At 44.1% G+C, this 26,624-nt stretch overlaps 1 pseudogene; it reads right to left on the minus strand.

The window, feature by feature from the left end:
* LOC114256263 ((-)-germacrene D synthase-like) overlaps nt 1-26,624 on the minus strand; it is a 296,423-nt pseudogene that overhangs the window by 93,151 nt on the left and 176,648 nt on the right.

Genomic DNA, 26,624 nt, shown 5'->3' on the forward strand with positions numbered 1-26,624 from the left:
GAAAGATGTGGGGTTGGAAGACATACAGATTATTATAACATTGCGCTCTCATGAAGGAGAGTTTGAATAAACTAACTAGCTAACTAGCTAAGCTAAGCTAATTATTACAAAACAAATTAAATTAGCTAAACTACTTAACTAATTATTACAACAAATGAATTAACTGTTCTAGTTAACTAAAATAATTACAAGACGAAATCGAACAACTAATTAACTAACTAATTATTACAACACTTGACAAAATTAACTACCTACAACTAATTAATTACAACAAATATCTAAAACTAAATATTTAAACTTAAACATGCTTGGTATGCGAGGAATGCTCATGCACGTGCTCGGTTTCGACCCGAAAAGGCCACTGTTTTGCTTATAGAAGGTCTCTGTTGCATAGTAGATCACATACACTATTGTCCACCTCCAGAATAGCTTTGCTCTGCTCAAAAAACACACTGCTGAATTTTGCATCAGTGGCCGGTCGGCCAGGAGTGACAGCCACTATTGTAGGGTTCGTCTTGCTACAACAAAGAACAAACAGAGCATGCACAGGGTATTCTTAAGGGTTTGTTTTCACAATTCACCCCTCCTTATCATGAACAAATCAAAGGAGTAGTAACCTTAGTCCGCAAACCATCAACTCAAGCAATTTCATTGCACGATGGTTTATGAACAAAAATGTGCAAGTTCAATAAATGCTACAAAATAAGACTGTAACCTCCTCCCTTTCATGAAATGATGATGGGAAGTGGTGACCTTGGAAACTTGAACTATTTCATCACTAATGAGTACGAAATGCCTCAAGCTTCCATGTGTTCAATTAACGTCTGATTGAAGACAACCAAATTTTATCTTGTACCATTTTAGTCCCATTTTAGTACTCCATTTTAAATTACCAACCATCCTTTAGTTCATTGAGTCTGAAGGGTGAAGTTAAGTCCTCTAATGGAAAGAGGGCTCAAACCAAGAGTTGCTTTGGGCATGAAACAGACATCATACCGTTGGTAATGAACCTCCTTGGGGATTAAACCATTAAGCATGACATCTCAATCTCATGCTTAAACAAACAAGTAGTTTGAAACCAATTTCAAAGCAAAATAAAAGCCAAGAAATGAGGGAGGTTGTAGAGATGATTAGGAGTGATTACAAGTATGAAAAGCCATAAATAAATATAATCAACTCAAATAAGACGGTGTCTAAGGCCTAGAACACCAAACTCATGAGGACAATTGCACTATAAGCATGCAAAACAAAGCCCAAGTTTCAGCCTAAAATCACAGAGTTTTTACAGCCCAAAAACAGTTGGAGAATTGCAAGAAAAGGAGTAGTTAAAACAAGTAAAGAGGCAAAGCCTTATACCTCTTGAAGAGGAAATCAATTCCAAGCAACAAAACCAAGCAAACACACCCTCAAGAGCTCCACCAAGCCTTAAAGACACCTCGGCTCAAACATGGAGAGGTTTGGTTAGGGGTGTATAGGCAAAGGTGAAGGATATGTAGGCAAAAGTGTAGAAATTTGGAAGTCAGACAGAGAATTGTAGAGAGAGGAAAAATTTTGCTCCAAATTTTTTCTAACCTTCAAAACATGTGAGGAAGGCCCTCTATATATAGAAAACATGAATTCCCCTCATAAGCATCTAGCCATACACATGGGAGCAGATGCAAGCATCTGTGCAAACAGCTGGCACAACTGTCACAAAATATCTACAAAAGACATTGGTGGCTGGCAACCAAGAGTAATGGCTGGCAGCCCAAAGAGGTGGCTTGGTTGCAGGCTTGAATAACATTGAGTTTGGTGCAAAATTTAGACAAGGTGTGCAAGGGTTGAAAGGCTCAAAGCTGTGGCATTCTGCTAAGGACTTCGAGCGCTTGACAAGCATATAGACTCATCATCGAGTGTGCAAGCGATGGCGTCCCAGTCGCAATGGCCGTAAAAATAGGGTGTCTACAGTTGCCCCTCTTTGACAGAACTCGGAGTCTTGAAATGATGTGAGTGAATGTCAAAGCCGGAGATGACCCATTTTGACAAGGCCGTAAGACTTAGACAAACAATCGAGACAGTAATAAATGGTCGCGCCCGTAGGCTGCCTACGTATCCCTTTGTAAGGAATCAAACCAGCGTAATTCTGAGGCAAGATGCAAATGATATGCACAATGCAACTTTGAAAGCTGAACTCGCACACTTCGCGAAACTGGCTATTTTGAAAACTTATGATCATACAAGATGATGCAATAAGCAAGATAGCAAAACAACAACATGCGAATGAAAAACTTTAAGCTTAAAACCAAAACAGGCTTCATGCAAAAAGATATAAAACACACTTTGACCACGCCAAAACAAAAGATGAGGAAAGAAAACAACGCTCAGGGTTGTGTTTCACGTATCTTGAGAAACTGAGAAACGAAAACCGCTCGGGGTCACATTTCACACGGCTTGAGAAACTGAAGAACAAAAACTACTTGGGGTTGCATTTCATGTGTCCCCAGAACTAGAGGAGTAAAAACTGCTAGGGGTCATGATTCACACATCCTGAGAAATAAGAAACCGCGCAAGGTTATGTTTCACGCATCCTGAGATATGAGAAAACTGTTCAGGCTCGCGTTTCATGTGTCCCGAGATAAAACAAGCCCAGGGCTACGCTTCAGGCATCCTAAGATACGAGAAAAACTACTCGGGCTTGCGCTTTACGCATCCCGAGATAAAACACGGCTAGGGCTTTGCTTCATACGTCCCGAGGTACGAGAAAATCGCTCAGGCTCGCGTTTCACGTGTCTCGAGATAAAACAGAGAGGTATGCGATAGATGCACAAAGTAAACAAGTACGATAGATGCATGAAGCATATTCCATGCAAGATAGACAATCGACGTATGATGTTAATTAAAGGCATGTTCTACAAGAAACAAAGCATTTTCTATGTATGATTGACAGTATGTTCTATGCATGAATCATGAATGATGCAAGACACGCATACAACATACGTATTGTGAAATGCATATTCTATGCAACAAAAGAGAAAGAAGGCATAAAATGAATAAAAACGACATTCGATGGCACCTTCCGATTTACCTCTCGGAGGAATTGCAATATGTTTAAAAAAGGATACACCTCATTCATGTTGACGAGTGATGAACATCGTGTGCCGAAACACAGTTTTGAATGAACCTTCCCTACACCTCTTGGGAAACAAAGACACAAAACAGCATCAGGACACAGAGGAAGGCCACCAGCCACTCGCCGGCCACAAGGAGAGGCTACCGACCACCTGTTGGCCACCGATGGCAGACCGGGGCAGTTTGGTCTTTTCGAGCATGGGCTTTAAGTATACATCACAACACTTCATTTCCACACACCCACAAGACCGAAATTGCTCTCCCACTCTCTCTAGGTGCTCCTTCTCTTTAGATTTGCACTTTTTACCCGTTTTCCAATGCCCCATGCACATTTTCATCGCAAAACCCTCTTAGTTCTCTTACTTTGAACCGATTAGATTTTAATTTCCATGCCTTTTCTCAAATTTTCACCACCTAAGGCTTGTTTCCCCCGAGTTTCTCTCGAGTTTCGTGCACTTTTTTGACTTTGACTTTTTCTCCCATTTTCTCTCTCATAGGGTTGACTTTTTCTAAGTTCACCTTCTTTTCTCCTTTTTTCTTTACTTTTCACCTACTTTTCATCCATTCTCTAGATGGCAGATGAGATTCCACATGACGGGGCTCCTTCTGAGGTTCCGCTTGCATTCCCACCTGTTCCTGAAGTAGGGGACCTGGTACCTGTCGAGGCTGGCAAGGTGCATTGAGGCTAATCTCGAGGCAGAGTTTGAGCCCGAGTTAGAGCCAGAGCCGCTACCATTGAGGGTACAGCCTTTTGATCCGGTGAGATATTATCCCTGCACGCACATATTGCCACCCAGAGGCATTAGGCGATTCAATGACTTTGCTCGCAGCGCACCAAAGGATCTCCTGCTGAGGGAGCTGACCTCTCACCTGTTAGCCAGCGCCGTTGAGGTATGAACTCTATTTTCATGCATTCCTACTTGTCTTTTCACTGCATTTCTTGCACTGCCTTTCATCTAACTTACTTTTTTCATCACTACCTGATCTGATTTACCTATTCTTTACCACAGGGAGAGTTTTGTGCCCACAGGGGGTATGGAGCTACGAGAGTGGGAGATTGGTATGACGAGCTCCTTCTTGGAGTTCATGACATCATTGACGAGAGCCTTTTCTGCTCCGTCATGACACAGGTCATTGCGAGTCATTCTCTTCTAGTAGCACTTGTGGAGAGGTGGTGGGACACCACCAACTCCTTCCACTTCTCTATAGCCAGAGAGATACAATGACTTTTTACGACTTCGCCATGGTCATAGGCTTAGGAGTAGGGGGTGATCCGACCCTTTTTGACACCAACATAGGAGAGTGAGAGGCAGCCTGGATTGAGCTGTTGGGAGTACGTCCACCCTTGTACCAGCCAGCTATGGTCAGATATAGTTGGTTCACTGAGCAGTTCCGAGGGAGCGAGCCCGAGACGTTGGATGAGATGGAGCAGTATGCCAAAGGCTTCCTGATGTTTGTCTTTAGTACCACCTTGTTTTCAAACAGGTGGAACACCGTGGGCTTATATCTATTTAGTGCCGTAGTGTCTTTTTCCTGAGTACGCTTCTATGATTAGGGCGGAGCTGGCCTTGCCACTCTGTACGGCTACATGAGTTCTATCTCCTACTTGAGGCAAAAGTTGATCGGAGGCTACTGGCAAGCCTAAGATGTTTGCATTTCAGTTCCCTCTTTGCACTTTACATTTTCTGCATCTGTTCATACCCTGTGCTTTCTACATTGCACTTTCCACATCTGTTCAGACTGCATGCTTTCTACTTTGCACTTTCTACATCTGTTCATACTTTGATGACCACATATCACTGCACTTTCATTATAGCTGTGGGTTTACGCATATTTTCCAGCTCTGGCTTCAGAGCCCATGGAGGAGCTCCACCCGATGGTCATTTACTTGAGGCGATATGATGGTCGATGTCAGCATAGGACTCGCGAGACCTTTTCTTTCTTCAGCCATTATTTTGACACTGTGGCTGCCCACGAGGTAACCCGAAACATAGTCATTTTTGCTTTATCACTGCTCTGATTCATAGATTCACAACTGACAGTAACTAATAATCTATACACTCTCTGTTTGCAGATCATGTTGCAGCCTTAGGCCATGATGCCTGCTAGGGTACAGGACTAGTACGCTAGGGCTTGGGCCATGTCGTACTTTTGCATTTTGCTGGAGGGCTCAGTCTGCCAAGCCTGGTTCTTAAGTGAGCAGTTCGTCCGCCAGACCGTGGGCTTGCCGGATCCAGTTGTTCCGATGCCATTGTTAGAGTCTATGAGATCAGTAGACTGCTTATCCTTCGACACAATCACTCAGTTCATGGTGGCCTTGGATGCTGATTTCTTTACGGGTGAGGGCGACTACACGGCCTTTATTCAAACCCACCTCATGCCACCTCTAACAGGTGCTCACGGAGGCGAGGGGGCAAGGGAGTTGACTAGGGCGACTAGGGCCCGTGCTAGAGAGGCTCCCCCTGCGGAGTAGAGCTCCTGTTAGCCAGAGCTTCCTATCGCGCTCACATGCTAGCGGCATACCGAGGCTACTTACCAGATCCCGATCGAGCCAGCCGAGGCTGGACACGAGCTTGTCGGAGTTCGGGTTTGTCTCAGGTATGGACCATAATTTACGATTTGCACCCCACATTTCATTTCAGATATGTTTATTGCGAACATTGATCATCAAAATGCATTTACAGGTATCCATAAAGTACATGGGGAGCTGTCTCGAGTTGATAGCTTCCTTGATGGGCATGGTGCAGAGGAGGGAGGCGCTGCTTAGTCTCCACGGTATCAAGGTAATTTCCTTCAGTTTGCACGCTTCATGCTATCATATTTCCACTGATACACTAGCATTTCAACTGTAGTCTTTCCCAAACTATACCGACATACTACATCTGATACACTGCATCTGCACACTATACTCATATTGTATCTGATTTCTTCATACCACCTTTTCTGTATATTATGCTTGTATCTGATATACACACTGTAACTGAAATTTTGACAATTATCTTTTTCAGATCCCATCTGTATCGATGGCTCCGGCAGCAACAGCAAGGACAACATTGGCAGTACCTTCTCCAGTAAGCAGGGAGGAGAGACAGAGATAAGGGTAACTGAGGCCAGAGCAATCCTCCAGAGCCCATCTTGAGCTATGATGATGCTGAGACCAGTGACTCTGAGGAGGTAGTGAGTCAGCATTCTGAGTCATCTGAGAGCAGAAACGATGATCGAAATATCACATGTACTTTTTGCATAAAAACCCGATCATCGTTTTTTGTACTTTTTTACTTAGTTTTTTTTGTTTGGTAGCATTAGCACATGTATAGTTTCAGATAGGTTTTATTTTTCTTTGAACAGTTGTACTCCTCTTTTGTAAAAATCATGATCGAAATAAAACCTCGCAGTTTTTATGAAAAGTGGTTGTCATTTTTTACATCATGAGCACCATATTTGCATAAAATGGACATGGAATTGAATAGGCCAATAGAGCACTTGACTGAAACAATGTTCTTAATCGGGTAACGAGCCGACCAACAAACGAAATACGAAATACAAAATGCAACTCGATAAACAAAGTAAAAACAACTCAAATACAAATAAACAAACTTACTAAAACCAAAAAGACTCAAAACAAGACCGTAAAACACACAAAGATCAAAACAAAACACAAGCTTTCAGCATTGTTCAGCACACAGGTGGATAACAGACTAGAAAAGAATATTTTTCGCCAGAGATAGAGCCTGCCGGCCATAGAAGATGGCCTACCGGCCACAAGAGGTGGCCTGCCGGCTACAAAAGTAGCTTGCCAGCCACGTGCCGGCCACAAATGTGAAAATCGCCAGATTGCTGATAGTTGGTTTCCACTCACAGCCTTATCTTCTACAAAAGGTTCAGCTTCGTGAATTATTCTCTAGAACTTCATTTCAGCTGCTATTTCTTCCACAAATGGAGCCATTTTTTCCCGAAAAGCTTTTAGATTGGATAGCAGCTTTAGACGGCTCGGAAAAGGTAAATTTCTGGGGTTTCGGCATAAATGCACTTTTTTCGTTTAGCCGAGCTTCACTTTGTTTTCCGTTCCTTCATGTCACGGCTTAATGCTGGGATCCAATTACATACGTCTTTCGCTTCTGGGGACAAGAAATATGCCCGACAATTGAAGAATTTCAGGTGCTAATGAAATCCTGGCGAATTGAGGAAATCATACCTCAACCCTGTTTTGGCCAAGCCCAAGCTTTGGGACGAATGTGTGGGCTCACTCTGCACAAGGCTCGATCTTTGGCCCACAACGGAGAGTTGGACATTCCCAGCTTAATTCATCGATTTCCCGACGTCGGTGACAGAGGCAACCTTTTCTGGCAGGATTTTCGGCAACATGCCCTCTACTTGTGCATGCTTGCACATTTCCTTCTTGCCCCTAGTTTTGGCGGATCTAGCATTCGATTTATCGAAGTGGCGCAAGTCCTGAAAGAAGGCAAGAGCTACATTAGTTTAGCACTGGCCGAGACCTTGATGGGCTTAGACGCCTTTCATCGGCGAGAGACTACCAGATTTGCGGGAAGTCCATTACTTCTTCAGGTATTGTTTTCCACCCTTTCTTATATGTGTTTCTCATATCTCTCTGCACTCACGCTCTATTTTTCTCTCATAGCCCTTTTCTCACTTTTCTCTCAACATACATCTCTCTATTTTTTAATCTCTCTTTAATTTCATCCTTTCCCAGGTGTGGCTGAAGTTAGTGGATTCTTGCCCTGAGTACTCAGTTCGAGGTTATTTCTTCCACTACCGACTAGTGGATTTCCTGAACAAAAGATGGTGATGCAATTAGATGTGCAATAGGTCTACTGCTACTGACATAGCCTAGCATTGCCCCTCGCTTAATCTGACCGAGATGAGTTGCAGCATGGCTCGGCAGCCTGGCATACAGTTGATCAGCCTCACGCGCTGTGTGTTCTACTTCCCCTTCCAGTTCAAACGTCAGTTCGGGCACGATCAGACCTGCCCAGAGGAGGGGGTAGAGTACTCGATTTCATTCCCCTTTCGTGGTTCACATTTGGCTACGTACCTCACTACTTGGACGATGAGAGAGCTTCTGGTCCCTACCCCTAGCTTTAGTTATGCCCTTTTCGATGAGTGTTTGGCTTGGCTCGAGGATAAAGTACAAACCGAGCCCATTATGGCTTTAGAAGATTCCACGAGCAGAGGGCGTAGGAGTACCTGACTCACTTATGTCCCTAGTTTATTGCTTTGACCTTTCTTTTTCAGATTTTTCGATGCAATAAAAGCAACTTTGATTTATATCAAAGAGTTGGAGAGCTTTATATTGAAATCAATGAAATTAAAGTCGTGAGCACTGAAAATTTTTCTTTTGGTCCAAAAATTGTCTAAAGTTGTAAAAGGCAAAATTTTGAACAAAATCAACTTTTATTAAAACTTTTCAAAACCATTTTCAAGAGGATCACCACCTGACACGCACGGAATCTATCCTCGAGATGTACAACCTTGAATCAAAAGATCATAACTGCCCCTTGATTACACACATTGCTACTTTGCATTGTAACCAACTCTTCTCCTCAGAGTAAAGATCACAACCGAACTCTCAGGTAAAGAACGGACAAAGATGACCTGATCAAACACAAGGACAGCACAGTTGAGTTGGAGGTGATTACGGTCGGACTTCAGGATGAAGTTGCCGACGTATTCCAAAGATGGAAATCAAGTCCTACGTAATTTAGTTCAGGTTCACTCGAGTATTAACTCTTTCCTTTTGCCCTCTAACTTTTGCCAAAGTCGCCCTTTAAGGTTTTCAACCTTGCGAGCTTAATTTTTAATTTTGTTTCTAATTTTTCATGCTCTAACTTTTGCCTAGGTCACCCTTTCGGGTTTTCAACCTAGCGAGCCTCTCAGGGATAGTATTTCTTCAACTTGTCCATGTTGATCGGTTATCAAAATTCTAGGCCATCTAAGTCCATGAGAGTGACAGCTCCATCCGGCCAGATATCATTGATGATGTAAGGACTAGTCCAATTGGGTCTGAACGTGCCCCTAGAGTCATGAATGGGAGCTCGGTTGTCTTTCAGCACCATATCTCTCCCTTTGAGATTCTGGGACTTAACTTTCTTGTTAAAAGCCCTAGCAATTCTGCGCTAGTAGCCCTGAACATGATACAATGCTTTCAGCCTTCTCTCATCAAACAACATCAATTCTTTGAATATGCTCTGTTGTCAGTTCGCCTTTGCTATCTGACACTCAGCCATAACTCGCAGTGACGGGACTTCTATTTTAATTGGCAGGCGAGAGAATATGGAGTTGCTCTTGTAGACGCCCAGATTGAAGTTCTGTAGCCCTAGAGTGTGAATGGCAATTTATCTGGCTAGTCCCTGTAGGTCTCAACCATCTTCTGCAAAATATACTTGATGTTCTTGTTGGCGGCCTCAATAACTCCATTGGTTTACAGCCTGTATGTAGATGACTTATGAAAAGCCACCTTGTATTTCTCCAACAAGTCTATCATTTCCTTCATGACGTGGGAGCCATTATCTGATATGATCTTGTTTGGGACGCCGTACCGGCAAATGATATTATTTCTAATGAACTTGGCCACATGCGATGCTTTCAACTCTGCATAGGACTGAGCTTCCACCCAGTTTGTGATGTAATCAATTGCCACCAAGATGTATTCATGCCCATTTGACCCTTTTGGCATGACTGCGCCGATGACGTCAATTCCCCAGATTTAGAAAGGCCATGGTGAAGTCATGTTGTACAATTTTGACGGCGGGATATTCATGCGATTATCATGAATTTGGCATTTGTGGCATCGCCGAACAAAACTAATACAATCCTCCTCAAGAGTGGACTAGCAGTAACCTTGCCTGAGAATCTTTCGGGCTAACATCACTCCATTGTTGTGCGCTTCGCACTCTCCTCCGTGTATGGCCTCCATCAGGCGGTTTGATTCCTCTTCTTCCATACATAACTTGTGCATTCCTAGATGACTTCTTTTGTACAATTTACCTCCGCAGATGATAAATTGGACGACCATTTGCCGTATTCTCCTTTTGTCTTTGGTCTTTGCCCCTAGTGGATAAATCTTCTTTTCCAAGAAGTTTCAGATATCGTAGTACCATGGGTTTTTGTCTTGCACTTCATCTATTGTGGCGATAGTTTCATAAGCCGGCGTGTATCTCTGCTCAATGATAATAGGACGCATTCAGACTCCAAGTGGGACGTTTACCATAGAAGATAAAGTTGCTAAAGCATTAGCGAACCTATTGTTCTCTCTTAGTAGATACGTGAAAGTTAGCTTTACAAATCTAGGAATCAGAACATTCAGGGCCTGGTGATAAACCTTCATCTTTTCTTCTTTGACCTTCTAGTCTCTATTTGCTTGAGAAATAACCAAGTTCGAGTCCCCGATAATGTTTAGCCTTTTTTTCCCTAGGTGCAGGGCAGTATATCCTCGGCTTGAAATCTGTATGGCAGCCCCATAGATTGAGATAGCATGTGTATGCGCCTCAATTCTGGATACTGAACCAACCTAGTCTGTCACCCTGTTGGAGAATAGGGAAAGCTGTGACCATAGTCAGGGAGAAAAGTAATACCTGTGGCTCAGGGGATGAACCAGCTGCGGGCGGTGCTCAATTTACTCCGGATGTGGCGTATGGCACGCACTGTTTTGAGCATTTGTGAATGTTGGGTTATGTACGTTCTGGCTTGGGTATTGAGTTAGTTCTGTTATTTTGAGTCTGTCTCTTTGTTTTGAGTCAGTCTTTACATATCGAGTCAGTCCTGTTGTGCAGGAGTCGGGTGATTCCGGGGGTGTTACCTCGGACATCACTATCTTGTTTTGTGTTTGTCTTTTTGCTTTCTTTTGAGTCTGTTTCTGCCTTGGAGCCAGTTATGCCAACAGATTTGAATGGAACAGCAGTGATTTTCACACCCTTGTGTTTGCTTCTGCCTTGTGTCAGTTGTACCAGAAAGTCGAACGAAACGACAGTGCATTTCACCTGCTTCTCTATGCTTTTAAGTCATTGCATCGACCTAAGTTTTCCAAAACTTTTTTTCGAAACATTGTGAGAAAAACAAAGAGGAAGGAATTCCTCGGGTTTTGCAAAACTTGATCAATTGAGAGAAAGAGGGGCATGTTAAGCCCTTAATGATCGAGATCATGCTTGTTAGTATGAGTACTGAGAAGGATCCTGGTTTGATCCAGATTGGTCCTACACTGTCTTCAGCGCGAGCGATTTGTCGCTTTCTTAAAAGATTTCAAAAACTGTTTTGCGCAGTCCTGTGAAGACTTGTGTGGAATCGCTCTTGAGATTGTGCAGCCTAGGATCACTCTCAGCCTCAAGATTCCATCCATTGGTTTTCGAACCTTGAACCCATTCAGAACGTTCAACGGTCAACCGCCATGTGAGGCCTGTGTGACCAGATTTAAAGCAGCCCTCGAACAAGAGGCACCAAAGTCAGATCAAGAAGATCAGATCAAAGGAAGCTTGTAAAGCTAGATCAAAAGCCCCCCCTCAAACTAGGGGCAAAAATGTCAGATATGCTCGAAGAGCCGAAGATAGATCCTTCAGTAAAGCAATACAATAGCCACTCTCCTGGATACGGATGGCTTCAAAACCCTAAAACCATTTGGCATGGACTTGTTACACTTTTACCCTTTGAGAGGCTCGCTGGGCCGAAAACCCGGAAGGGCGACCCAGGCAAAAGTTAGAGCAAGAGAAAAATACAAAAAAAGCAAAAAAAATGCAAAAGAAAAGACACAAAAAAAAAGCAAAAAAAAATGCAAAAAAAAAAAGAAGAGAAAAAGAAATGAAAAAAAAAATTGAAAAGAAAAAGAAGAACGAAGCTCGCAAGGTCGAAAACCCGCAACGGGCGCCTTGGCAAAAGTTAGAGCCTAAAAAGGAGAGGATAATACCCGAGTGTACCTTACCCCGAACTACATGAGGCTAGATTCCCATCTTTGGGATACGTAGGCAACTTCATTCTGAAGTCCAGCCGTAAAATACTTTGTCATCTTTGTGATGGTTCAAGTCATCTTTGTCTTTTCTGTTTCCGGGAGTTCAGTTGCAATCATCGCTCTTAGGATTGATTACAATACACTACGGTGCCATTCAGACAAGGGGCAACTTTCCGTTGCCATTCAATGCACCACGGTGTCATTCAAACAAGGGGCAACTTTCCGTTGCTATTCAATGCGCTGCGGTGCCGTTCAAACAAGGGGCAACTTTCCGTTGCCATGCAGCTCTCTTCGAGTAAGGGGGCAATTTTCCTCCAGATCCGAGGTTGTGCGTCTCAAGAGTAGGTTCTGTGCTTGTTAAGCATTGGCCGTTTGCAAAAATAGTTTTTGAGAATTTTTACTGAGGTTGACTAATTTTCTCGAAAATTGTTTCATCTTTTCCAAAAACTGGATCATTTCTTGGACCCAAAAAAGAAAAATTTTCAGTGCTCATAGCCTGACTTGCATGATTTCAAATCAAAAATCGAACAAGTGTGTTAATCTAACTCTCATGTTGGTCAAAATTGTTTTAGTAGAAAACCAAAACAAAAAATGGTCAAAATAATGAACTAGGGGCACAGTTGAGTCAGGCTTCCTGTCTTTTCCCTTTTGTCAATGCATTTGCCAGAAAAGGCACTCTACTTGCCAGAAAGGGCACAACTGAAGTCAACAACAAAGGGCTGAAAGCTCTCACATCCTCCACGCAATGAGGTATTGTAACAGCGCCCGTGGGCCTCATGCTACAGTTCGGACTCGATTTGTGTCACGGTTCTAAGTCTGAACCAAAGAGTCCAAATCCGGCAAATCGTTTTGAGAAAAACAGATTTTTGAAAAAGAAGTGCCAAACATGGACTGCTTTGCCAGATACAGAGTCGCCACCTAAATATTTTTTATGGGAGAATTTAGGAAACCCTGACTCGGTGCCGAAGGCCACATGTCCGTCATCACCGGAGTTGTCTCGGCTCGGGAGCTTGGGTACGATCGGGGAAGGTCAGCTATGAGCACCCCCTTTCGCCCGGTCCGAAGACCGGCCTCTACTAACCGTGATATCCGTTTTTGAAAACTTTATGTGTTCTTATTCCGATTATCAGCCTAGAATTACTATGTTATGCGCACAGCAAACAAGGATAGACTAGATTGCCTAATTTGGAAATAAACATTGCATATCCGTTCGGTTTGAAAATGCTTTGGGATTTGCTACTCGCAAGTAGGCTAAAATGCGGATTTCAACGAGTCTTTCCAACTCAAACAATCCAACCTTCACCCACAGGCATTCAAAACAGTTTAACACATAAGCATCTAGCCACATGTTACGCATGCTGTCATGGCAACATTCACACTCATGCGATATGCTAAAGTGGAAATACTTACATAGTACTCCATGCCAAAACAAAGAACTTGTTAGCAAACATGCATGATCCAAGTCCATGTTAAAAATGGCTAATTCAACACATGCAAAGATGCAATCTAAACAGGCTCGGCTAACCCTAAAATGACATATGAAATGCTACAGGTAACATGTATTCAATTTGGAATTGAAAAGTACAATGTAGTTTGTATGATGTACCGAGCCCGGTGCATGTCAACAAATGCATGAATGCACGCATGCATAGCATAAGGTATGCTAAAATAAATGTGCCCTAATCTACCATCATAAGCAGGTAAATAAAAGGGAGAAAGAAGTGGGGGTTGGAAGACATACACACACGCACCCACACTTATTACAAGTTTGCCCTCGCTCGGAGGAACCAAATAAATATTACAAATTAATTAACTACGCAAGCTAATTAAATGTTACAAATTGCCTAATTTAATTAACAAATTAAAATAGACTAAGAAAAGCAGTAAACGCCTCGGGAAACGCGCCGCCATGCATAGGCTGCCTCTGTTTTCCTTCCTTCACTCCTCTGGAGGCTGTCAAAACCTCAGGACTGCATCCTTGGACAGAGGGGATCACCACCGGCTAGATGAAATTTCCACCGGCAGTGTTGTACGATCATCGACACCAAATGAAGTTGTCGGCAGAGAAGTTGTTGCCGGCCGGCACCTTACACTGCCGGTCGGCAGAGTATTCCTGCAGAACCTGCAACCCACAGCAACAGAGGACAAGGCAAAGCATGGCAGCACAATTCAAGGCATATATGCACCATTCATGTCCCTTATCATGGTAATGACTCAAAGGGGCATGTGCCTCGATTCTCGGACCACCAATCGCGCATTTCCATGCATGATGGCCCAAGGAATCAAGTATGCAACTTTCATGTCAAATGAAATGCAAACCAATCAAACAAACTAAAGCCCAACCTCTATCACATGATCAAGAGGCAAGGCATGCATGCCAATGCAATGCAACCTAGGCATACGAGCTAAGGATGCAACATCCCGATACAAGCAAACATGCAAGGTGAGCATGCAAATAAGCAAGGGATGGTCTTAAACATGAATTAGGCAGCTCTAGTTAGGCCCAAAACAGTGGCCAATGGAAGAAGATGAAGTGCCTCGAAATGCGTGCGCACGGGCACGCAAACCGAGGCAATGGCATATGCAATGCAATGGCTAAAATGGCATATAGAATGCAACATGGACTTATACTAACATGAGAGAGCCTCAGCCACACTCACATAAGAGGCCGATGAATGAAAATGAAGTGCCTCGAAATGCGTGCACACGGGCACGCAAACCGAGGCAATGGCATATGCAATGCAATGGCATGGAAAATGACATGCAAATATGCTAATGGGATTTCAGCACTGAAATATGGGGGAAAACAGCCCCGGAATGAGGCGAAAACACACCCGATGCATGGAATAGTCCCGAAACATGGACTTTGGCACCCGAAATGGCCTATATCTATATCAAACATGCACAACATGGATATGCAATGAATAGACAGTAGCAAGGAAGCCCCAAAATTAGCATTTTACTAGTACAACTCATGGCCAAAAAGAAAACAAAGATAGGGCAACAATGGCATACAAAAACGGCCCTAAACATGAGATTATGAAGCAACTCATAGCTTCTGTCCCCAAACATGTTAGGGCCCTTCAACAACATTGAAGAGGGGCCCAAAATATGCACATTTACAGTTCATGGAAGCCCCGAAATCAGTATGCAAACATGCTAGAAATACAATGCAAAATGAGGCTCAAAAGTGGCTATAACATGAGGTATACAAAACATTCACCAAACAAGAAAATACCCTTAATAAAACATGTTAAGGAGGTCAAAATAAAGCCACTTTTAGTTCGGACCAAGGTCCAAAAACAGCAACATCAGGGGCTGCCAAGACATACAAAAATGGGACCAAAAAGAGGATATAAAGGGAAGTACAACATGGAAGTCCCAAACAGCGTTGAGCCCTTCTTCAATGTTGAAGAGGGGCTCAAAATAAGCCTATTTTCAGTTTACATCAGGCTCTAAAACAGATCACACACAAGTCAAGAATTCTATGCAAGATTATGGCATTCAAAGAGGATATTGAAGCAAGTGCAAGCTACTGTCCTCAAACAGCAAGAGGTCCTCAATCAAACATGAAGAGGACCTCAAAATATGATGAGTTACAGTTTGGGTCGGAGCCCAAAGATGCAAGAAACTATGGCTTAGATATGATGCAAGAATAGGCTAGAAAAGGGAAGAAGAGGACTCACCTTTGTAGACCAATGAACCAGCACCTCTTGGACCAAGTTTAGGTGCTCCTAAGCTCTGGAGAACAGCCTCAAGCTGCTGGAATGGGCGTTGGATGCCTTGTGCTATGAGTTGATGAAGAAATGGCCCAAGAACAAGGGTGTTTGATCACTCTAACATACGCAAATGTAGAGAGAGAGGGAGATATAGAGAGAGAGGGTGATATATAAGTTATATGTATGTATTAGGTCTGGTTTTTGCTCCTAAAAATCCAACCCTAACAAAGGAGGAGGAGAGGTGCTTATATAAGGCAAGGAAAACACTTAACTTACAAGCTAAGTCAAGGGAAAGGGGTCAAAGGGGTTCAAGGCTTATTGGAGAAGCTTGGACAGCTGGTAGGCTTCTTGAGGAAGCCAAGACAAGGGGTCAAGGCTTCCTCAAGAAGCCTTGAGCAAAGGGTGCAAGAAAAGGGGCCAAAGGGTGTGCAAAGGGTGCAAAATGGCCACATATATGCACGTGGAGTAGGGTCTGTGCATCCCAGCTGGCACAGCTGGCATGCACCATGCTTGGAGGGTGCAAATGGTGCAAACCGGCCAGAAAATTTGGTCGTCGGCCAAAATAAAGTGCCGGTCGGCATAACATTTTTCCGGTCGGCAAAATAGATTGCCGATAGATGATTCCAATGTCAAAAAACGGCCGGTGGGTCTCCAAATTGAAGCCCCGGAAGTTAGCTTTCCAATGGCGCAAACCTTGCATCAAAATTCCTCCTGTGCAAAAAGTTATGCCCTTTTTCGTGAAGCCGCGCAGATTCGATCCAACTGGGATGATGCCCGACTTCAACTGATCATATCTCCCCCACCCGGACTTGGCTCTAGGAGATTCTTGAGTGAAAAATGAAGCCCCGGAAGTAAACTTTCCGATGGTGGTGGCCCCATAGCTAAACTCCAAGTGTACAGACATATAATCCCGATTCAACGAGGGCTGCTCGACTCGCTTCTACCCGGATTCATGCCAAACTTCTCCCAAACTAGTTTTCTCCTCTCCTTTCCTCTTTTCTTCAACTCCAAAACCCTAAACAAAGTGTTTTGAAAGATTTGCCTCTCTTCTAGCCGAAGAAACTGATTTTTTTCCCTGCACATCTCTCAACACCGAGCAAACCATCAGTAGTGCCCAAGTCTTAAGGGCGGTCAAAAATGGGGTGTCTACAGTTGCCCCTCTTTGACAGAACTCGAAAGTCATAACAATGACGGGAGTGAATGTCAAAGCCCAGAGACGACCCATTTTTGACAAGGCCGAAGACTTGGACAAACAAACAAAATACCGATAAATAAATGGTTGCGCCCACAGGCTGCCTACGTATCCCTTTGCAAGGAATCAAACCAGCGTAGTTCAGGGGCAGGATGCAAATGATATGAAAGAAGACTTTGATAATTGGACTTATACGCTACGCGAAGCCGGTTTGTATTCAAAACAATGCAATGTACTAACAAGTACAAGTGAGGTGCGCAAGATAGCGCGATAGAATGCATGCAAAATGCAAGTAAGGTGCACAAAACAGTGCAATGCGCAAGAAAGCGCGAGTGATTTGAAATGCACAAAACAGTGCGGGTGAGATGAAATGCACAAGAAAGTGCGATTGAGATGCGCGAAATAGCGCGAAATGTAAACTGCACAAAACAGTGCAATGCGCAAAATAGCGCGAACACATGCAATGCACAAACAAGTGCAATTGAGGTGCGCAAGATAGCGTGAACAAATGCAATGCACAAAATAGTGCGATGCGCAAAATAGCGCGAAGGAAATGTGATGCACAAAACAGTGCGATGCGCAAAATAGCGCGAAGAAAATACAATGCACTAACAAGTGCAAGTAAGGTGCGCAAGATAGCGCGAACAAATGCAATGCACAAAATAGTGCGATGCGCAAAATAGCGCGAAGGAAATGTAATGCACAAAACAGTGCGATGCGCAAAATAGCGCGAAGAAAATACAATGCACTAACAAGTGCAAGTAAGGTGCCCAAAATAGCGCGAACAAATGCAATGCACAAAATAGTGCGATGCGCAAAATAGCGCGAAGGAAATGTAATGCACAAAACAGTGCGATGCGCAAAATAGCGCGAAGAAAATACAATGCACTAACAAGTGCAAGTAAGGTGCGCAAGATAGCGCGAACAAATGCAATGCACAAAATAGTGCGATGCGCAAAATAGCGCGGAGGAAATGTAATGCACAAAACAGTGCGATGCGCAAAATAGCGCGAACAAAATGTAATGCACTAACAAGTGCGATGCGCAAAATAGCACGAACAAAATACAATGCACTAACAAGTGCAAGTAAGATGCGCATGATAGCGCGAGTGAATGCATGTTCTATGCAAATGAGGTGCATTTTCTATGCAAGTACGGAAGAGTGCATTTTCTATGCAAAAGATACGAGCATTTTCTATGCAAAAAAACAGGAGCATATTCTATGCAATATTGAAAGCATATTCTATGCAGAATCGAAAGAAAACATATTCTATGCAATGGAAGGGCATCAAACATGTACTCTGGTGCCTCCGATTTACCTTTCGGAGGACTTTGTAACACACTCAGCTCAAAAAGGGCACACCCTGTTTATGTTGGCAAGAGATAACATCTGTTGCTGCTTTAATTGCCATTCTGACTTGAAGCAGGCTTACACTTGGGGTCGAGATACACTCATACTCCAGAGAAATGGCGAGGTCTGGGAAGGTGTACCTGAAATGCAGTCTCGGATCTTGCCAAAGCTGGAACACCCTAAGATGCTCCAAATTTTCCTTTTTTTCTTTTGCTTTGCAGTCTGGAACCTACATAGCTTCAGATAGGTCCTTGATCTACTGTTCACACTTATCGGGGGTGGACCCTGCAGTTTTATGAAAGAACAAATACCGTTTTGCACAAATGTGGAGAATGGCACAGCACTCTGAGCACAAGATGATTTTTTGGAAATTGAGAAATGAGTTCTTAACCGGGTATTGAGCCGACGACTAGCCACAGCCAAAACGACTCGACAAGGGAAAAACAAAGGTAAACAACCTAAACACATCGAGTAACACTCGAAGCGACTCAAAACAAGAATCGAGACAGACAAAATAAAACACAAGACTCAAAATGTGCACATGGGGCCTGTTTCCCCGGGTATTGTTTCCCACCCTTTCTCATTTGTGATTCTCACATCGCTCGGCCCTCAGGCTCTGTTTTTCTGAAAAAGCCCTTTTCTCACTTTTTCTCTCAACGCACATCTCTCTATTCTTTAATCTCTCATTTTTCATCCCTCCCCAGGGTGGTTGATGAATAAACAGGAAGTTGCGGGTTCTGGCTCCAAGCATTCTGCTAGATTCTCTTCTTCTGCTCACAATAGTGAACTTTCTCCCACAGAGGGGATGCGATGCGGTTGGATGTGCAGCGACGATGCTCTTACTGGGGAGTTTGGACGTGATTAGATCTGTCCAAACAAAGGAGTGGAATATCTTGATCCGTTCCCGTTCGTGCTTCGCACTTGGCTTGATACCTTGTTGCGTGGAGGATGTGAGAGCCTTCTGCCCTTTTGCGGTCAGCTTCAGTGGTGCCCTTTTCTGGCAGGTAGAGTGCCCTTCTTGGTAGATGCATTGACAACGGGAGAAAGACAGGAAGCCTGACTCAACTGTGCCCCTAGTTCATTATTTTGACCATTTTTTGTTTTAGTTTTCTACTAATAATTTTGACCAATATGAAAGTCAGATTAACATACTTGTTCAATTTTTGATTTGAAAATCATCCAAGTTAGGTTATGAGCACTGAAAACTTTCCTTTTTGGGTCCAAGAAATGGTCCAGTTTTGGAAAAGACGGAATAATTTTCGAGAGATCAGTCAACCTCAATAAAGATTCTCAAAAATTATTTTTGCAAACGGCCAATGCTCAACAAGCACGGAACCTACTCTTAAGACGCGCAACTTCAGATCCGAAGGAAAATTGCCCCTTGCTTGAAAAGAGCTGCATGGCAACGGAAAGTTGCCCCTTGTTTGAACGGCACCGCAGTGCATTGAATGGCAACGGAAAGTTGCCCCTTGTGTGAATGGCTCCGCGGCGTATTATAATCAGTCCTCGAAGCGATGATTGCAACCGAACTCTCGGATACAGAGAAGGCAAAGATTATCAGAACCATTACATGGACATGATCGAATTCGAAGTGTTTGTGGCTGGACTTCAAGATGAAGTTGCCTACATATCCCAAACATGGGAATCAAGCCTTACGTAGTTCGTGGTTAAGGTACACTCGGGTATTTAACCTCTCCTTTTTAGGCTCTAACTTTTGCCAAGGCGCCCGATGCGGGTTTTCGACCTTGCGAGCTTTGTTTTTCTTTTCTTTTCATTTCTTTTCATTTCATTTCCTTTTTTTTTTTTGGTTTTCTTTTTTTGTTCTTTTCTTTGCATTTTTTCTTTTTTGTATTTTTCTTTTGCTCTAACTTTTGCCTGGGTCGCCCTTCCGGGTTTTCGGCCCAGCGAGCCTCTCAAAGGGTAAAAACGTAATTTGGTCCATGCCAAATGGTTGTAGGAGTTTGAAGCCATCCGTATCCAGGAGAGTGGCTGTTGATTTGCAAGAGGACTCATCTTCGGCTCTTCGAGCACGTCTGACATCTTTGCCCCCAGTTTGAAGGGTACTTCTGTTCTAGCTTTACAAGCTTCCTTTGATCTGATCTTCTTGATCTGACTTTGGTGCCTCTTGTTCGAGGGCTGCTTCAAAATGGCCACATAGGCCTCACGTTGTGGTTGACCGTTGAACGTTCTGAACTCAGGTTCAAGGTTTGAAAGTGAGGGGTCGAATCTCGAGGCAGAGAGCGATCCTAACCTGCACAATCTCAAGAGTAATCCCACACAAGTCTTCGCAGGACTGCGCAAAATATTTTTTGAAATTTTTTAAGAAAGCGACAAATCGCTCGCACCGAAGACAATGTAGAACCAATCTGGATCAAGCCAGGATCCTTCTCAGTACTCATATTAACAAGCATGATCTCGATCATTAAAGGCTTAGCATGCCTCTCTTTCTCTCAAATGATCAAATTTTTGCAAAAACCTAAGGAATTCCTTCCTCTTCGTTTTCATCACAATGTTCAAAAACAGCTTCGAAAAACTTAGGTCAACGCAATGACTTAAAAGCACAGAGAAGCAGGTGAAATGCACTGTCGTCCCATTCGACTTTTTGGTACAACTGACACAAGGCAGAAGTAAGCACAAAAGCATGAAAAACCACTGCTGTTTCATTCATAACTGTTGGTGTAACTGGCTCCATGGCAGAAACAGACTCAAAAGAAAGCGAAAAGACAAACACAAAACAAAATAGTGATGCCCGAGGTAACACCCCCGGAATCACCTGACTTTAACAAAACAAGACTGACTCGATACAACAAGACAGACCTGACCGACTTAGTACAAAAAGACTGACCATATACAAAACAACAAAACTGACCCAATACCCAAGTCAAAAAGTACAAAAACTAGTGTTCGCACATTGCTCAAAATTGTGCGTGCCAAACGCCAAATCTGAAGTAAACTGAGCGCCGCCCGTAGGTGGTTCATCCCCCGATCGCACCGTATTATCCCCCAGGTTCACTGATCCAATGACGATAGACTTTGTTGAGTTGGTGCGACGATGACCTTATTGTCAATCAGATCTTGTATTTCGTGGCGAAGACGGAAACAACCATCAGTGACGTGGCCGACTTGCTGATGAAAGGCACAGTACTTGGTCGGATCATGGGAGGAAGGAAGTCTATCTAGCAGTGGTCGCGGCTCCAAGGGTTTCAAATTCCCCTCTCTAATTAGGATCCTAAAGGCCGCTGATAGAGACATGTATAGTGGTGCGAACACCTTCTGGCCTCGAGGTGGGTATTTTGAGGTTTGTGGAGTTTTGCTGGATGCACCAGCAAAGGGATCGGCAGGCGTTGACTGGGTTTTCTGATCGTTTCCGAGCACGGGATTAGGGCTGAAAGGAACATTCCTCGTACAAAGGCCCTTCTCCTGGCTTGCCCCTTGATTCAGACTGCTCTCATTCTGAGTGGCGAAAGTGTCATCCACAGTTTTTGTAACAATTGCGAGGACTTGCTCTTTGTTCAGTCCCTCAGCTTTCAAAGCCTCAATATCCCACCGAAGGTGTTCATGGGGACCAATGCCTGCCCCTACCTTGTTCTTACCACTTGCCTCCACTTTGCCAAGGGATTGGCCTTCTTCAAATGCAGCCCGTCCTGAGGAGCCTTTTGACATGAACTCCCTGGTATGTGATGCGGTTGATGACGAGGCCAAAACTCCAAAGGCCAGATCTGCCACAGTTCTCTGAAGATCTTCGATCATCTTCATCAGCTCAGAAGTAGTGGGTTCATGGGTTTGAGATAATTGGGGTTCAGATGCACCCATCATGCATAAGTCCAGGCTTTCTAGGATAAACACTTTAGGCCTGGGTAGGTGGACTGGGGTGATGTACATGCTGGGGTCGTAAGGGACGGCCAGTGTGTGGATTAGATTGAGATGTGGATGATGTACTTGGTCATCGGGGGCTGAAGGTGGAGCTATCGTCCGGTTGTCGATGAGATTTTGGACCTCATGACGAAGGCGGTAGCAACGGTCGGTGCCATGACCGCGCTGCTGATGGTACATGCAGTACTTGGCGGGGTTATGTCTGGCTGGGAGTGGGTTGGGAAGAGGTTGAGGATCGAGGGGTTTGAGATGCCCTTTTTCCATCAAGGCTTTTAGTGTGCTAGTCAGGCTCATATAGAGGGGGGTGAAAGTTCTACCCTGAGTTCGGGCTGGGCCAGCTGTTTGTAGGCTCGGTTTGGCAAAAGGGTCGGCTGTGGCGACCGTATTGATTTCGGTGGGTTTGGGAATAGCGCTACTACCAGCATTGGTACTCCCTGAAATCACCCTCTTTGTCGGTCCCCTTGTTCTGGGAATGATCCCGCTGTTGAACGCATTCTCGACCTGAACCCCCAGTTCATGCAAACTTTTGAAAGTGAATAATGGAGCGACTATCAACTTTTGCAACATATCATGCTCGATGTTTTGCACCATCATTTGCACTTGATCCCTCTCAGAAGGGCGATCTGTCATCTGTGCTGCCTTTGCCCTCCACCTTGCTACAAATTCCATAAAAGGCTCTGTTGGGTTCTGGCGGGTTGTTTCAAGCTCTTGCATGGTCATTTCAACTTGGGTATTGTAGGAATACTGATCAACAAAAGCCTCAGCCAATTCTTCCCAGTCTTGCTTCACTTTGTCCTCCAACTTAGTGTACCAAGTGGCTGCTACACCCGACAGGGTTCTTCCATATAGAGAGAGTTTCTGTGGCTTAGTCAGTCCCATCGGCTTTAGGACATCCAAGAAAAGTCGGATATGTACCATTGGATCTCCAGACCCGTCGAAACGGTCAATACATGGCATTTTGAATCTGTCTGGGAGCCGAACGGCAGCCTCGGTGTGCCCATCCTCAATGTCGGGAATGGAGTTAAGGCCCTGGGCCTTTTTGAATTGCTTCTGAAGGTTAGCAATCTTCACTGTAGTCGGGTTGAGCTCATTAACATGAAAGGGTCGAAGCCTCTCAGTAGGCTGCACCAGGGGTCTGAGCACCTGAGCTTGAGTCAACCTTTCCCGAGAATTCAGACACTGCAAATCTTCAACCGGCGGAAGTGGGTCAAAGTTTGGCTGGGGTTCCAAAGCTGGATGTGAGGCAGATACCCCAGGTGGGCGCTGCGTTTCAATACTGGTCTCAGCCTGCATGGCAGTTCCTTGATTTAACGCTGCTATCACGGCCACAAATTCTTCTGAACCCTGTGCCATCATGGTCTGCTGAGTCCGAACAAAGGTGATGTGGCTGGTGACTGTCGGATCAGATGAACCAATGAGCCCTGTTTGGCCCTTCTTTACCTTGCCTCGGCAAAAGAACACTGGTTGCCCTTGAATTGAATTTCTGACCTAACAAAGTCTATCAGCACCAGTCCAATGTGCCTGGGGGATATCGGAGCCTTCTGAAGCTATGGTTCCAGGACTACCTTGCAAAAGAGAAAACAGACAGCATCTTCAGCTCGGATATAATCATAGTAGAATGACTGTGCTCAATACTGATCACTGTTCCCCAAATATCTGTCCCAAAATTGATACCCTCAGGTAAAACTGATTCCCCAAATACTGATGCCCATAGGCCTGATGCCCAAACTTGCAAACTGATATATGCATTCCTATAGAGATACACTCTAAAAGCACATAGCAAGTAAGAGAGAGCCAAAACATCCCTATGTTGGGGTAGGGTTTCCCTATCCTATTTTGTCAAGAGCTAGGGCTTCACTATGCACACAGCAGTTTCAAACAACTTAGCATCGGGTAAGCGACCTGTCCTACTTTGGAATGGTCACTATGGATTCCGAATATGCACTAGGTCGAATGGTCAAAAGGGTGCCCCGGTAAACCGGGGTTTGTGTTCCCATGCTGTCAGAGCCCATAGCCGGTCAGCCTTATGGACATGCCTTGACAAGACAAGCCTCCGGCGAACCGTTTAGGAATGGCAGATGGCAAACACTGTGTTCCTAGGCGCACCAATGCACATGCAATGCAAAGAAACACATAAATGAGATCAAAACAGGATATCACGAGTTGGAGTCAAGCTCTCTAAACTCCCCAGTGGAGTCGCCAGAAACTGTAACAGCGCCCGTGGGCCTCATGCTACAGTTCGGACTCGATTTGTGTCACGGTTCTAAGTCTGAACCAAAGAGTCCAAATCCGGAAAATCGTTTTGAGAAAAACAGATTTTTGAAAAAGAAGTGCCAAACATGGACTGCTTTGCCAGATACAGAGTCGTGCTAAATATTTTTTATGGGAGAATTTAGGAAACCCTGACTCGGTGCCGAAGGCCATATGTCCGTCATCACCGGAGTTGTCTCGGCTCGGGAGCTTGGGTACGATCGGGGAAGGTCAGCTATGAGCACCCCCTTTCGCCCGGTCCGAAGACCGGCCTCTACTAACCGTGATATCCGTTTTTGAAAACTTTATGTGTTCTTATTCCGATTATCATCCTAGAATTACTATGTTATGCGCACAGCAAACAAGTATAGACTAGATTGCCTAATTTGGAAATAAACATTGCATATCCGTTCGGTTTGAAAATGCTTTGGGATTTGCTACTCGCAAGTAGGCTAAAATGCGGATTTCAACGAGTCTTTCCAACTCAAACAATCCAACCTTCACCCACAGGCATTCAAAACAGTTTAACACATAAGCATCTAGCCACATGTTAGGCATGCTGTCATGGCAACATTCACACTCATTCGATATGCTAAAGTGGAAATACTTACATAGTACTCCATGCCAAAACAAAGAACTTGTTAGCAAACATGCATGATCCAAGTCCATGTTAAAAATGGCTAATTCAACACATGCAAAGATGCAATCTAAACAGGCTCGGCTAACCCTAAAATGACATATGAAATGCTACAGGTAACATGTATTCAATTTGGAATTGAAAAGTACAATGTAGTTTGTATGATGTACCGAGCCCGGTGCATGTCAACAAATGCATGAATGCACGCATGCATAGCATAAGGTATGCTAAAATAAATGTGCCCTAATCTACCATCATAAGCAGGTAAATAAAAGGGAGAAAGAAGTGGGGGTTGGAAGACATACACACACGCACCCACACTTATTACAAGTTTGCCCTCGCTCGGAGGAACCGAATAAATATTACAAATTAATTAACTACGCAAGCTAATTAAATGTTACAAATTGCCTAATTTAATTAACAAATTAAAATAGACTAAGAAAAGCAGTAAACGCCTCGGGAAACGCGCCGCCATGCATAGGCTGCCTCTGTTTTCCTTCCTTCACTCCTCTGGAGGCTGTCAAAACCTCAGGACTGCATCCTTGGACAGAGGGGATCACCACCGGCTAGATGAAATTTCCACCGGCAGTGTTGTATGATCATCGGCACCAAATGAAGTTGTCGGCAGAGAAGTTGTTGCCGGCCGGCACCTTACACTGCCGGTCGGCAGAGTATTCCTGCAGAACCTGCAACCCACAGCAACAGAGGACAAGGCAAAGCATGGCAGCACAATTCAAGGCATATATGCACCATTCATATCCCTTATCATGGTAATGACTCAAAGGGGCATGTGCCTCGATTCTCGGACCACCAATCGCGCATTTCCATGCATGATGGCCCAAGGAATCAAGTATGCAACTTTCATGTCAAATGAAATGCAAACCAATCAAACAAACTAAAGCCCAACCTCTATCACATGATCAAGAGGCAAGGCATGCATGCCAATGCAATGCAACCTAGGCATACGAGCTAAGGATGCAACATCCCGATACAAGCAAACATGCAAGGTGAGCATGCAAATAAGCAAGGGATGGTCTTAAACATGAATTAGGCAGCTCTAGTTAGGCCCAAAACAGTGGCCAATGGAAGAAGATGAAGTGCCTCGAAATGCGTGCGCACGGGCACGCAAACCGAGGCAATGGCATATGCAATGCAATGGCTAAAATGGCATATAGAATGCAACATGGACTTATACTAACATGAGAGAGCCTCAGCCACACTCACATAAGAGGCCGATGAATGAAAATGAAGTGCCTCGAAATGCGTGCACACGGGCACGCAAACCGAGGCAATGGCATTGCAATGCAATGGCATGGAAAATGACATGCAAATATGCTAATGGGATTTCAGCACTGAAATATGGGGGAAAACAGCCCCGGAATGAGGCGAAAACACACCCGATGCATGGAATAGTCCCGAAACATGGACTTTGGCACCCGAAATGGCCTATATCTATATCAAACATGCACAACATGGATATGCAATGAATAGAAAGTAGCAAGGAAGCCCCAAAATTATCATTTTACTAGTACAACTCA

The sequence above is a fragment of the Camellia sinensis genome, chromosome 8 (genome assembly GCF_055761805.1).
Source record: "Camellia sinensis isolate YWXY chromosome 8, ASM5576180v1, whole genome shotgun sequence".
In the NCBI taxonomy this organism is placed as follows: Eukaryota; Viridiplantae; Streptophyta; class Magnoliopsida; order Ericales; family Theaceae; genus Camellia; species Camellia sinensis.